This window comes from Mustela nivalis, assembly GCF_964662115.1.
Source record: "Mustela nivalis genome assembly, chromosome: 6".
Taxonomy (NCBI): Eukaryota; Metazoa; Chordata; class Mammalia; order Carnivora; family Mustelidae; genus Mustela; species Mustela nivalis.
The window spans coordinates 72,108,715-72,123,718 of record NC_139025.1 but is presented as its reverse complement, the minus strand read 5'-3'; the positions used below and the strand labels follow the sequence as shown (position 1 = coordinate 72,123,718).

Below are 15,004 nucleotides of genomic sequence, written 5' to 3'. Positions count from 1 at the left end.
TGGCTGCCTTCTCTCTCTGTTTTCACATAGTCTTTCCTCAGTGTGTGTCTGTGTCCTAATCTTGCCTTATAAAGACACAAGTCATATAAGACCTCATTTAACCTTAATTATCTTTTTAAAAAATATTTTATTTATTTATTTGTTAGAGAGAGAGAGAGCAGGAGCACAGGCAGATAGAGTGGTAGGCAGAGGCAGAGGGAGAAGCAGGCTCCCCGCCGAGCAAGGAGCCCGATGTGGGACTTGATCCCAGGACGCTGGGATCATGACCTGAGCGGAAGGCAGCCGCTTAACCAACTGAGCCACCCAGGCGTCCCAAACCTTAATTATCTTTTAAAGACCCTATCTCCAAATTGTCTTTACCCTGAGGTGCTAGGGTTAGGACTTCACCATAGAAATTTGGAGGAGGGAACACAGATTGGTCCATAACATCAATCCTGTTAAGTCCTCTTCTGTCCCATCCCACCCTCCACCTTAAGAGTGGAGGCAGAAACAATTATCTGGGAACTCCAACTTCTCATTCTTCTTACTGCCTTATGAACTTATCTGTGAGAAGTTCTCTCCTTTCCTCCCTCCCTCCACTCCGTGAAGGGTGTCCTCCCCCATCCCACCCTAACCTAAGAGAGCTCCCACCTCTGCTCTAACTGGGCTTCTTTTCCCACGCTCTTGGGGTCTTTGAGCTGTCAGTTACTGCTTCATGTGTCTCTTTAGTACCTCCAATGCCAAATTTAAGCCAGAGCCCTCGATCTACCACATCTAGCTCTACAGATCTCAAAACACTTCTGCACCCATGACAGGTTCTTTTCATGTTATTTTGTTTGGGACTCTGCCGGGGGCTATGGGCTCCTTGCCTGGAGTAGGTGTTCTACGCAATTATTTCCCTCCACTGTCTGGGGAGAGGAAGGATGGCTTCTCCTTTTTAGTGCCTATATTCACTCTCCCCTTTGGGAGGGCAGGTGGGGAGGCCAAGTGGTGCCAGGTCAGTAAGTCCTAGCTCACTCTTGATGTGGAGAGCTGCTGGCAGTCACTCTACTTCCTGAATCAGGAGGAAGAGTTTGTGGGCTCCCAGAACTTTTTGCTGCCCTCTTGGCTTCCTTCTTTCCAGAGCCACCTGTACTACCTCTTCCCTTAAAAAGCTGTTTTCACTCCATGTCAGAAAAATCATTTGAAACTTGGAAATAGGGTCACCTGGGTGACTCAGTTGGTTGAGCGACTGCCTTCGGCTTGGGTCATGGTCCTGGAGTCTCAGGACTGAGTCTTGCATTGGACTCCCTGCTTAGCAGGAAGTTTGCTTCTCCCTCTGACTATCCTCTCATGCTCTCTCTCTATCTCATTCTTTCTCTCTCAAATAAATAAATAAAATCTTAAAAAAAAAAAAAACTTGGAAATGGACAGAACAGCTGGCAGAATATTTTCAGTGCACTGTAGGGCTTGACTTTCTGTCATCTCTGAGCAAAGGTTAATGTGTAGGGTTTTTGTCTGTTAGAGATGCAAATAATCCTGTCTATTAGAACAGACAATCCCAAAGGTTATGGTTTATTGTCTCATTGGAAGTTAAGCAGTTTTGTCTAACTGCCAAATCTTAGTCTAACATTTCCTATCAAAACCTAGCTTCTCGAATGTTCTCTGAATTAGTCTTAACATGTTATTAGTTCTCCCATTAATTAAGGAGTCAGATCAGATTTGACACGCGTTCCTTTTTTATTTGTATGAGAATCATTGTGTTATTTTTTTTTTTGAAAATTACTCTTTAAAACTGTTTCATTGTATGCAGGAGTAAACAAAAAGGAGAGGATTAGACTTTGCTGTAGAACCATTTTTATAAGTTGTGCTACTGAACTTTCCTCTTTCTATTATTCGTTTACCTTTCACATGAAAAATTGTTTAAATCCTCTTTCATTCATAAAGAGAAAGCTCCAGGAATCCTTTATCATCCTGTGGTTGCCATATACTACCCTCTTTGTTTGACAAAGTTGTTTTAAAAAGTTGTGTGAGTTGTTTAAAAACTTGTCTAATGTCGAAGGTGATATGTGAAAAACATCATAGAATACCTAAAAATTAATGTTAGACGGGTGTGAAAAATTTCATGTCTCCATGAGGTCATCCCTCCTGCCTTTGCTGCCAAGTTTTGATCTCTGCCAGGCATTTGCAGGGTCTCCACTGACCCTCTATCTCAATCAGTTTTAACTACCTCTCAAAGTGAGTGAAAGCTTCCAGTTGCAATACCTCTGCACAGACTTGCTCTTGTATCACCATAGAAACAAGACCCTCAGGGTGGAAAAAGAAAATCCACATTTTAATGAGGAAGACTGCCATAAGATAGGGACTAATGAGCTGAACAGCAAACAGAGTGGAAGTTGGAGTAGGCAGGAACTGGGTGGCAGCAAGTGCCGTCGGAGGAAGGAGACTGATGTCTTCTTGACCTCAGAAGGGAGAGACAAGATGTGAAGTCTAACTACTGTTATTTTTTTTAAAAGATTTTATTTATTCATTTGACACAGAGAGAGAGAGAGAGAGAGAGAGAGAGCAAGCACAAGCAAGGGGAGCCGCAGGCAGAGGGAGAGGGAGAGGGAGAAGCAGGCTTCCTGCCAAGCAGGGAACCCAACGTGGGGCTCGATCCCCAGATCATGATCTGAGCCAAAGGCAGATGCTTCACAGACTGAGCCACCCAGGAGCCCCTCTAACTCCTGTTCTACGGGTCTGAGTTCCTGCACATCACAGTACTAGCGTGCAGGCTCCTGCTCTGGGGGTGGAGTAGTGAGGACAGAATTCTCATGGTCCTGAGTTGCCTTCATATTATTTGGGGGGATGTGGCAAAACTGACACATGACATTTCATAAGTGTTAAGGACTGAATGGTCACCTTTCCCAAAAAATCATGTTGAAATCTAATCCCCAAGCTGCGGTAGTACTTGGAGGTGGAGGCTTTTGGAGGTAATTAGCTCCTAAGAGTGGTGCCCCCATGATGGGATGAGTGCCCTCTAAGAAGAAAGCTGGCAAGCTGGTCTGTTCTTTTTCCACCCTATGAGGGCACAGTGAGAAGTCAGCAGTGTGGAACTCCAAAGAGGGTTTTCACCAGAACCTGACCATGCTGGCACCCTGGTCTCAGAATTGCAACCTCCAAAAATGTGAGAAGAAAATGTCTGTTGTTTGTAAGTCACGCAGTCAATGGTGCTTTGCTATGGCAGCTGGATTGAAGACAATAAGCTTAACAAAGAGAGTGTGCAAATGAATGAGAAAAATAGTTTTTAAGTAGGTAAGTGGGCAAAATTGATGAAAAACAGTGAATAAGGAGGAAATCTTACTGGCCAACAAACATATGATAAAATTCAACTTGATTAGTAGTTAAGGAACTCTAAATAAGACCAACACTGCATTACCATGATGCTCATCAGATTGACAAAGATTTTTATTTATTTTTTTTAAGATTTTATTTATTTATTTGACAGACAGAGATGACAAGTAGGCAGAGAGGCAGGCAGAGAGAGAAGGGGAAGCAGGCTCCCCACTGAGCACAGAGCCCGATGCGGGCTCGATCCTAGGACTCTGGGATCATGACCTGAGCCAAAAGCAGAGGCTTTAACCCACTGAGCCACCCAGGTGCCCCTGACAAAGATTTTTAAAGGGCCATACTTAATGGTGATGAGGGATGAGATGAGTACATTCATACATTTTGGGTGGATATGGAATCTCTATGACTTTCTGGGAAATCAATTTTGGTATGATGAATCAAGAACTTCATTTAATCCAGGATTTCTTTCCACTTACAGGAATCTAGACTAGAGAAATGATTTATGAAATGTTGACTGCAACATTATTTGTAAAATTGTAAAATTTTGTAAAATTGTTCATTATGTGTATCCTGCCAATGTCCCCTTGCTCACCTCACTTCAACCACATGGCTCTCTCTGCTGTGCTGGGAGCAGAACAGGCTTAATCTAGCCTTAGAACAACTCTTACTGTTGGCTGTCCTTGGGATACCCTTCTCCCAGATATCTGCATGATTTCCAGGTCTTTGATCAGATGTTATTTTGTAAGTGACACCCTTTTCAAACCTGCACCCCTCTACCATATTCCTCTTCCCATCTTCATTTTCCTCCTAGCCCTTAGCCCCCTCTAACATGCTCGATTACAAGTCAGTCGCTTTACAAAGTTCATCATTATCTGGTAGCCTTGAAAAAGGTTTTAAATTTTAAAGCCCAATTAAATTCTGCATTTCATTGCACTGCAAGTTATTCCATGTTTCTAAAAATAAGACAGAAAGAAGGACCTCTGAGTCAAATCAAGATATAAAAGGGCAGAGACTCCAAAATGTGAAATTGGCTGAGTGAGAAGCTGTCTTTCCTTGTTATGTGATAGTGATGAAACTGGTTAAACTCTTCCGCACTGCAGACCAGAGTGGTAGAAAATATTGTGTAGAGAAGGAGAAATAAATTTCCCTCTACCCTTCTAGGTTTTTGGCTGAGAAACCCCAGGTTATAAAAAAAAGATTAACAGGGGAAAAACAAATTTAATTTCATACATACAGGGCCCCCAAAGATATGAGACCCAAAGAAGTGACCAAAGCAGGTAGCTTTTATTTTATGTTTTGACAAGGGAAGGATAAATTTGTGGAGGATGAACAAGACAGGGAAGCTGGAGCTTAGGGTAAATTAGAGAGGAAGTAGTAAGATTTGTTTAGGTAGACTTCTTGGCTCCAAATTCTGTCTCTGGTGATAAGGATGTTCCATTTCCTCCTGGCACAGAGAGGGTACATTTCACATGGAGATTTCTTTTCTGCTTTTAGAGAGACAAAGGACGCTCAGAGTGCCCTTCTTGTACAAGCTGTTTCTTATGTAAATTTAATTCAAAATAATCATTATGCACTTTTTGGGGTGGTATACCCTGAACCCCTTCAGCTGTTTCTTGCTGCTTTTAGAAAGACAAGCTTTGATCCGAGCTGACCAAGCTGAAAGCAAAAAGGAGACAATATGCAGCTCTGTTAACAGAGACCCTCCTGCTCATGGCAGGATAGCTGAGGCTCAGTTACTCCAACTTCTTGAAGAATTGCAAAACCCAGACTTTCTGCCCTGTTCTAAAATTAGCATAAAAGGCAAGGAGGTGGGGAAACACAACAGGGGGATGAAATTGGGACACCTGAGAGTCAGAGAAATGAAGGAAGCCAGAGTCCTTGGGCCCTTCCCACACACCTTCCTTAAACCGTGATTTAGGGAATCCTTCCTAGTGTGGGCTGCAGCCTGATCACAGGTGCAGATGATTCTGCCTTGGCTATCGTCTCACAGAGCCAACAGGGAAACAGTCGAATTTATAACAGCTTCTCCGAACTCCCCCCTTTCCTCTATGAAAGAATGTTCCTCTCTTTTGTTCTCCAGACTTGCCCGTGGTTTTTTCTGTAGCTGGCATGTACTGAGTTGCCATTCTCTGCTCTTCCTGAATTAACCCATTTTGCTGGCCAGATAACTGGCAGTTTTATTTTTAAGATTAACCACATGCTATAATAGATCCCTTTCTTGTTAAGTGAGTTTGAATTGGGTTTCTGACACTTGGAACAGAAGGGGTCCTGCCTCATACCATAACTGCCCATTCAGTTTTCCATGGACCACAACCTGACTTGGGTCCCAGGACTCCTCTGCAACTGCTGTTGCCATTCACTATTGACTGACTTTCTGGAAGCAAATCTGATGAACCCGGGCTCCTGGGCGGTTCTGTCGGTTAAGCATCTGCTTTCGGCTCAGGTCATGATCCCAGGGTCCTGGGATCGAGTCCCACATCGAGCTCCCCACTCAGCATGAAGCCTTCTCCTCCCTCTCCCTCTGCCTGTCGCTTCCCCCTGCTTCTGCTCTCACTGTTTCTCTCAACTAAATAAATAAAATCTTTTAAAAAACATTAAAAAAAATCTAATGAACCCTTTTCAATCTTTACCTTCCTGGATCTATTTATTGAATTTGATGCTATTTATAATTCTTTTTTTTTTTTTTTTTTTTTTTTGCTATTTATGATTCTTTTCTTGAAATTCTCCTACGTTGACCTTTAAGAGACAATGCTTTTCTTTTCTTTTCTTTTCTTTTTATGGTGGTTGTTCTTGCTTTTTTGTTTCTCCTTAGTTTATTTTCCAGAACAGTGCTTTTCTCTAAACTGATTTGCTCCCAGTGTTATGCTCTCGACCTTCTTATCATCTTCATGAGGCAACTTCTCCCAGGGTGACACAATTCACGGTGGAAGCTTCAGGATCTTTATCTTTGTCTTACTTCTAGACTCATATAGTCCACTGCCAACTGGAGGTCTCCTCTCAACTTGCCACAGACACCCTCAGAAGTAACATCTCAAATCCAATCTTGTCGTTTATCCACCCAGCTATGGGTTTCTTATTTTGCTCCAATCATGGCCACTAGTACCACATTTAAATACTTGCCTTTGTTAGAAATGAGTATAGTCACTGGCTCTTCCTGTTCTTCATCCTTTCATCAAATTCCATCAATTATATTACACAAATATTTCTCAAATCTGTGGCTGCATATCTTATGCTTCTTCCTTAATTTTGTCTGGACTACATCAGCTCTGCATTACATGACTCCAGGAGCCTCCATGTAACTACTTGGTGAAAGGAGTCGTGATGGTAATGGTCCTGATTAGGCCCTCATAACTTCTTACTCGCCTTCTGTTGCTTCTTTTTAAAGTTCTCCTCACTTCCAGACTCGTTTCTCTTTAACCCTCTCTCCAAGTGCGGCCTGTGAGGGCGAAAGTGTTCGCTGCTGGGGATGCCTGCACTTTAGCCTTGTGAAAGTGGACCACTGTTCTTGGTTTGTGAACATACTCACTTCTTCAATACCAGAGATATTGTTTACCCCTAACTTCTTTAAAGAGAACTGAAGTGTTTTATCCTCTGCTGTAGCTGTTCTATGAATCACCTTCCTCTTTCAGGGAGCAGTTCCTTTCCCTCCAATGCATACTGTGCTTGCAGTTTATAAGTTTCTCTTGGTTCGTGATAGTTTCTTTAATCTTGTTGAGCTGAAATGGGACCATGGTGTGGAGTGAGGGGGGGTCAAGGGTGCACTAGGGTTGGCTCTCAGGGGTTCTCAGGTGGACCAGCCGAGATTAGATGCACACACACGCACTGAACCTAACACGCACTGTGCCCATGGGAGATAGCATCTGAGAATCTACAGAGGGAAACTGCTGCTGTCACAAAGCTCTCCTTCGATAAATCAGAGGAAGGTCATCGGGACCCACATCCCAGGTTAAGGGCCCAGCTTCTCCGGAAGGGCATCTCTTCTCCTAGGGAATATTGGTGGGAATATCCTTCTAGGGCTAGGACTCTACACACAGGAATTTTCCTCTGTCTAGCTCACTCCCTGCCCTGAAAGATGCTGGGATGGTGCGGGGGACACTAAGGGTAAGTGACTTGTACTGATCACAACCATGTGTAGGTGACCAGACTGCGACCAGGTAGTGACTCCTCACAGCCCAGTCCAGAGTGTGTGTGTGCGTGCATGCGCACATGCACTTTTCCCAGGGCTCAGTTCTGACCCTGATTGTTATTCTTCAAGTACTAGGTCTTTATCAGAGGAAATGCTAACTTTCATCCTCCTCCTCCTTTGTTTTTTCTTTTCTTTCTTTCTTTCTTTTTTTATTCCTAAGGATAAAAGGCCAGATCTCTAGTCCAGGCAATAACCATCAATAGCCATTCCCTGAGGCATTTCTGAGCCAGCTACTCTTCATTTTTAGAAACCCCTGGCTTTCCTCTACTCAGAACACAAAGTCATAAGACTTCCATAAGGATTCTGCTGTGAGGGAGAGAAAGCTTAGAGAACTCCTTCCAGAGTTCTACTGATGCCTTTTTCTACGAAGTATTCCCCAGTGGATCTAAGCAGCCCAGTTTTCAAACAGTTCACCCAGTTGTTTTTAAAGTGCTATTTATTCAAAGTTACCAAATTTTAAAAACAGATTTTACTACTCTAACTTTAATGTGCTGCCATTTGAGGATTAGTCTTTCAAAGTTATCTGTGATGTTATAGGACAATTTTTTTTAAAGACAGGATTTTTGTATGATAAAATCAATGCTTAATATTTAGAAAAGATTAGGCCTCAAAATAAAATAAGATGAAAACTGAGAGGGAGGCAAACCATAAGAGACACTGAACTCTAAGAAACAACAGAGGGTTGCGGAGATGAGGTAGGTGTAGGGAAGGGATAATTGCGTGATGGGCATTAAGGAGGGCACTGGATGTAATGAGCACAGGGCATTGTATGCAACTGATGAATCACTAAATTCTACCTCTGAAACTGATTAAAAAAAAGATTAATCTTCATAAATTTCCTCATTTAAAAAAAAAAGGAGGGGCGCCTGGATGGCTCAGTGGGTTAAGCCTCTGCCTTCGAGTCAGGTCATGATTTCAGGGTCCTGAGATAGAGGCCCACATAGGGCTCTCCTTTCAGCAGGAAGGCTGCTTCCCCCACCCCTGCCTGCCTCTCTGCCTACTTGTGATCTCTCTGTCACATAAATAATAAATAAATCTTTTTTAAAAAAAGGAATATTTTTCATAGAAAATTTGGTAAGAGAAGTAAAGCAGAAAATTGAGGGAAAAGAAACATCTGAAGAAAACTAGTTTTGATGTCTTGGTAAATTTCATTTCAACTGTACTGTTGATTTGCTTTCTAATTTCAATAATTTCTACCTTTATTTTTTTTATGTTCTTCTTTCTACCTTGACTTTATTTGCTAGTCTTTTAGGAGTTTCTTGGCTTGTAATTTTCAGTCTTTCCTAAATTATTTCTGATTACTCTATATAGATTTGAATATCTGTGTTTTTTATGACTGAATCTAATACACATAAAAAGTTCTGACACATTCTCATTGTTCATCTCTAAATATTTATAATTTGTGTTTGAATTGTTTAATTCTTTAAAGAATTTTTAATGAGGACATTTGACAAAAATTTTGTTATATAATTACCTATAGTTTTGCTGTTCAATACAGTAGTTAGTAGCCACATGTGGCTAATGAACACTTGAAATAAGATTAGTCTAAACTGAGACAGGCTTTAAGTGTAGAATATACACTAGTTTTGAAGACTCAGTATGAAAAATCAATTATTTTTATATTGATTACATATTTAAATGATAACATTTTGGATATATTTGGTTAAATAAGACATTAAATTTCACTTGTGTTTTTGTTCTGTAGCTATCAGAAAAATTTAAATTATGTACATGTTTGCATTTGTGGATTGCATTAGATTTTCATCCAATCGCATTAATCTATAGACTTATTTTTTCATTGGAACTATTAATTTCAGTGTGTTAAATTAATCTGCTAAAACTGGGATTTGACAACTTTGAAGTAACACTGGTAGGTCCCCAAAAATCCATAACCTGTTACCCTGGTGGAGTGCCTTTTATCAATATAAAAAAACTATCCTGATTTGCCCTTTTTAATGCTTTTTGACTCGAAGTCTGATTTTCTCTGATTCTAACATTTCTACATTTGCTTTGTTTTGATTAGCATTTTACATAATTTTTCTCTATTCCTTTATTTTCAAATGTCCTGCATCATTTTGTTTTAGGTATATCTTTATAAACTGCATACAATTATTTTTTAAAATACAATTTGAAAGACTCTTCTTTTAAATATATTAATTCAATTCATTTGCACTTTCCGTGATTATTAACATGTTACAACTGTTTTCTGATCACTTATTTTGTGTTTCTGATTACAGAAGCATTGTTCTCTCTCCCCTGACTTCAGATTTATTGGATCAGTGGCCTTCCTTTTTTCTCATCCTTACTCACATTGGGTTTGACACCTTTGCTCTTGGCTGCCTGGCAGAAGGGCAGAGATTGGAGAAGAGACATCCTTCCAGTACAGCATCTGCATAGAGTCACCCAGACCACTGTCCCCTCCTACTGCCTTCTGTGTCTGCTTCTTCCTGGCTCAGGGACCATAACCTTTCCCACATTTTGACAGAGTCTGCTCTTCCAGGAATTGGGACTATGGTTCCATATTCCTCGCAAATTCTAGTTCACCAAGAATACCACCTCGTATTTACATTTGCTGTTATTGATTTTGTTAACTTTAAAAAGAAAACTGCCAGTTGTTTTATCAGCAACAATGTGTTTATTCCGTTAAAGCAGAGAATCACAATTTGCAGTCTGCAAGCTACTGCAAAGCCACTGGCAAGTCAAGAGAAGAGAGGAACACTCTTTTATAGAGGAAAGGGGGGGAGTTGGGAGCAGTTCCAAGATTGTGACTTCTCATTGGCTGAGTTGTGACTGTCTCTCATTGGCTGGGCTGTTGCTGGGAAAAAGAAAACCTCTCTCTTGCCTTATGGGGTTGTAAACTAATATAGACGTACAAGGTAAGTCTCTTCCTGTTGGGGTCTGTAATCTACAGTGAGTGGTAGGGATGATAGATTCCCCTTCTGGCCTCCTGACTCCACTTCAGTGAGGCTTTCTTTTATTAATTCTCCCAGTTTTTTTCTTTTTCTTTCTTTTTTCTCTTAATCCTCTTACTATCTACTGATTTAGTGTGGAGAGCAAGCAGAAGTATGGCTTAATTTATCATCTTCATCTCACTGTGATATATTTACTTTCTGCTTTTTTTCTATATGTATTTTTTATCTTAATATAGTTTTAGTCCAATATCTGCATACATAATTTTGTGTCCTGATTTTCCACTTAGCATTTTAAGTATTTTCCTCATACTATTATACGTATTTTAAAACTTCATTTTAGGGATGCCTGGGTGGCTCAGTCAGTTAAGTGGCTGATTCATGGTTCAACTCAGATAATGATCTCAGGGGCGTGGGATTGAGCTCTGTTTCAGGCTTTGTGCTGGAGCCAGTTTGAGATTCTCTCTCCCTCTCTCTGCCCCTCCCACTCACTTGCATGCACTCTCTCAAATAAATAAATGAATAAATAAAATCTTCAAAAACAAACAAAAAACCCCTTCATTTTAAATGTCTGTTTAATATCCCATCAAGGAAAATTATTCGACATTTCCCATTTTTAGAAATTTAGGGGTTTTTTTTTGGACACCTGGTGGGTCAGTCAGTGGAGCGTCTGCCTTCAGTTCTGGTCATCATCCCAGGTTTTTATATCTACCTACCTATACACATTTCTATCCATCAATCATGTTTTTATCTATTTATCTGGCTATATAAGTGGCAATTTCATTTGGTTCAGCTAAATGTCTACCCTTGGGGCACCTGGGTAGCTCAGTAAGTTAAGCATCTGCCTTTGGCTCAGCTCATGATGTGAGGGTCCTGGGATGGAGCCCCACATCGAGCTGTTTGCTCAGCAGGGAGCCTGCCCCTCCCCTTGTTTGTGCACACACACACTCTCTCTCTGACAAATAAATAAATAAAATCTTAAAAAAAAGAAATTTAGGTTGTTTTCATTATCTGGTGTTAAAAAGTGATCACATTACCAGCTATATTTCATATTTTGAATTGTAGTCTTAGTGGGGTAATATTTATTAAGTACTTACTATGTGTCAGTCTCTATTCTTGGCACTTGAGATATATCAGTGAACAAAATAAAGATCAGTGCACTCTTGGAGTTTACCTTCTAGCAGGTGATATGGACAATAAACAGGAGACATAATAAATAAGTAAATTAAATAGTATTTTGAAGTAGAGTACGGTGGAAAAGAAAAAGTAAAGCAGTTTAAGAGGTAACCAGAGTGCTGGAAGGAGAGGGAGAATGGAGAGTGGCCAGGTTTATCTTCATTGGGAAGTGATATTTAAGCAAAGAGTTTCAGAAAGCGAAAGTGGTAAGTGTGCAGGTATCTGGGGGAATAGCATTTCAGGCAGAGGGAACGGTCAATGAAGAAGCCTTAAGGTAGGAGTGTGTTGAGCATGTTTGAGGAACTTGTGTGGCTGGGCAGAGACTGGTGATGAGGTCAGAGAAATAAGGGGGTAGCACAGATCATTTAGAGCTTTCTAGAACATGGTAATGATTTGGACTTTGCTATGGTGTGAATGTTTATTCACATTTGAAATTCATATGTTGAAATGAACCCCAAGTTGATGCTATTAGGAGGTGGGGCCTTTGGGAGGTGCTCAGGTCACAAGGGGACCTCACAAATGGGATCAGTGCCCTTATAAAAGAAGCCTGAGAAAGCTCTTCTATCCCTTCCACCATGTCAGGTTATAGCAAGAAGAAGCTATGAACCAGCAAGCCTGCCTTTGCCAACACTTTGATTTTGTTGGGCTTCCCAGCCTCCAAATGGTGAGAAATAATTTTTTTTGTTGTTTAAAAGCCACCGATCAATGGAATTTTTTTAATAGCAGTCCAAGTGGACTAAGACAGGTTTCTACTCTGAATGATAAAAAATGCAAGTTTTTGTTTTTAAGATTTTACTTTTATTTATTTGTCAGAGAGAGAGCAGACAAACACGGAGAGCAGTAGGCAGAGAAAGGAGCAGGCTCCCCCTTAGCAGGGGGCTGGGATCATGAACTGAGGAAGGAAGGAAGGAGCAGGATCCCCCCAGCAGGATGCTGGGATCATGAACTGAGCCAAAAGCAGACGCTTAACCAACTGAGCCACTCAGGCATCCCCAAAACTGCAAGTTTTAAGAAAAAGAACTGCCTGCTCTGGCTGAAGTGTTTAAGGATTACTCAGACCTCAATGTTGAGGCAAGACTTCAGGGGAGAGAGTTGGCAGTGGCTCCCACTAGGTGGTGACAGTTCAAGTGACGACACTATTGTGCTTTGATACATAGAGAGGGATAGAATCAGTAGGATTTCCTGACAGAGTGGAGGGGATGTGTGAGACCAAGAGGCTGGTGACATCCCAAAAGACACCTTATGAGAAACACAGAGCCAGAACTACCTAGGCTGGCCACTCTGAATTCCCAACCCACAGAAACTCCAAGATAATAAATGGTTTTCCGAAATCACCAAATATTGGAGTACTTTGTTATGTAGCAATTAGATAACTAATACAGTCTCCAAACCAAACTCCTCCTGTTTTCCCCAAACCTGATTCAACAGCAGGCTTCTCTACCTCAGATGATAGTAACTTCATCCTTCCAATTGCCCAGGCTTCAGACTTTGGAGTTATTCTTTTTTTTTTTTTTTTTTTTTTTTAAGATTTATGTATTTATTTGAGAGAGAGACCAGGGGGAGGGGCAGAGGAAGGGGGAGAGGAGCGCTGGCATGCAGGGCATGATCCCACAACCCTCAGATCATGACCCGAGCTGAAATCAAGAGCCAGAAACCCAACTGACTGAGCCACCCAGGTGCCCTTGGAGTCATTCTTGAGAGCCTTTTTTTTAGCTGGCATCTAAGGTGGGCAGACATGTGGGGCTGAGTCCTTAACCTGTAGGATCTGTGTTACCTCTAATTAGTGTCAAAAGTGGATTGAATTGTTGGACACCCAGTTGGTGTAAGAGAACTGGGAAATGACAAGTATTTCGTGTTGGAAAAAAACCACACGTTTGGTGTCAGAAAACATCACACATTTCCCGCTGGGAGAAGTGGGGAGTTCCCGGTCCCAGCTGGCTCTTTGTCCAGGCAGCCAAGAGTGAGGCTCCATGACCATTTTCAAACAACGAACTTATTACACTATAAGTTTAATTCTCCACTTGGGCAGGGTTCTCAAGAGCGCTGTAAAAGACGAGGACAGACCACACAGAATATGGAAGAAAAATTAAACTGCATAAAAGGTGGACAATAGAAAAGTGATTAGCCAATTCTATTCATTGGGACCTAGAATAAATTTTGAGTATGATGATTTGTCGTTTATCATACTGAAGAAGATCTGCGCTTCCTTGACAAGGATCATGCCTTAGTCTGTTTGAGTTGCTATAACAAAATGCCATAAACTGGACTGGTTAAAAACAACAGAAATTTATTTCTCACCATTCTGTGAGCTGCAAGTCTGAGATCAGGGTGCCAGCATGGTTGGGTTCCAGTGAGGGTTTGCCTCTGGGTTGCAGACTGCTGGCGTCTTGTATCCTCAGAGATCAGAGAGGGGAAGCAAGCTCTCTCGTGACTCTTATGAGGGGACTGATCCCATTCTTAAGAGCTCTACCCTTAGGACCTCATCTAATCCTAATCATCTCCCAAAGGCACTACATCTTAATCCCATCACATTGGGGGTAGATTTCAACATATGACTTGTGGGGGCACAAGCATTCAGCCCACAGCACCCATCCCTCTGTTCTAGCTGTTGTATGTTCCCACCTCACCATTCCACAAGTTAACAGTGCATGGAGGGCCCCAAAGCCCTCTCCACCAAAACACATCCTCCTCTTGCTCAAACTTCTTCCTACATAGGGCCTTTCCCACTCTCTATTCCTGAGGGACCACGCTCAGTCCTTACATTAGATAACTAGAAGTCTGACTGCTTATTGTCACATTGTCATTAATCACTTCCTGTGGAACCATTTTCCAAAATGAGACCATACATGTCCCAAGGGCAGAGAGAAGCCTTATATGTTCTCTGTCCCCAGGTACCACCTGTTGAATTGCACAGAATGAAGGCTGAGCACAAGACTGGCTTATTAAGAGGAAGGAGTGAAAGGTACAAAAGAGCAGATGCTTCTTCAAACAAACGAACAGTTTAAATAGATTTTAGAAATATCAATCAACCCTTTAAATGAATTTTTATCATTTTCTCTTATAGACTGTTTTACCCACAAGTGCTCTACAGGTCAAAAGTAAGTGACTTCTTAGGGCAATGAGGATAGAAAGATATTTGTGGGGCTTCAGGAAAGGTCAACCCAAGGATTCTACAGCCAGGAATGACAGGAAGTATTGAGCTTGAATTCTGACTGGCCTCAGACTGAACCAGCATTTCTCCTTTTATGGTTTTGAGAGCGTGCCCCTCAGTAGCCTCATCTTTCAAATGAGAGTGAAAATAACAGTGTCTACCTCACAGGAGCAAGGAGAAGATGACAGAAGACAATGCATGTGGAATGCTTAGTATGGCCCCTTTCACGGAAACACTCAACAGACAGGAGCTATTATCATCCTTATTACTATTTTTCAATCTTCTCCAGAAGGC

At 41.4% G+C, this 15,004-nt stretch overlaps 1 long non-coding RNA gene across 2 annotated transcripts in view; it reads right to left on the bottom strand.

Moving 5' to 3' along the window:
* Nucleotides 1–15,004, bottom strand: part of LOC309866769 — a 226,260-nt gene that overhangs the window by 86,223 nt on the left and 125,033 nt on the right. The gene's annotated exons all lie outside the window — the stretch shown is intronic.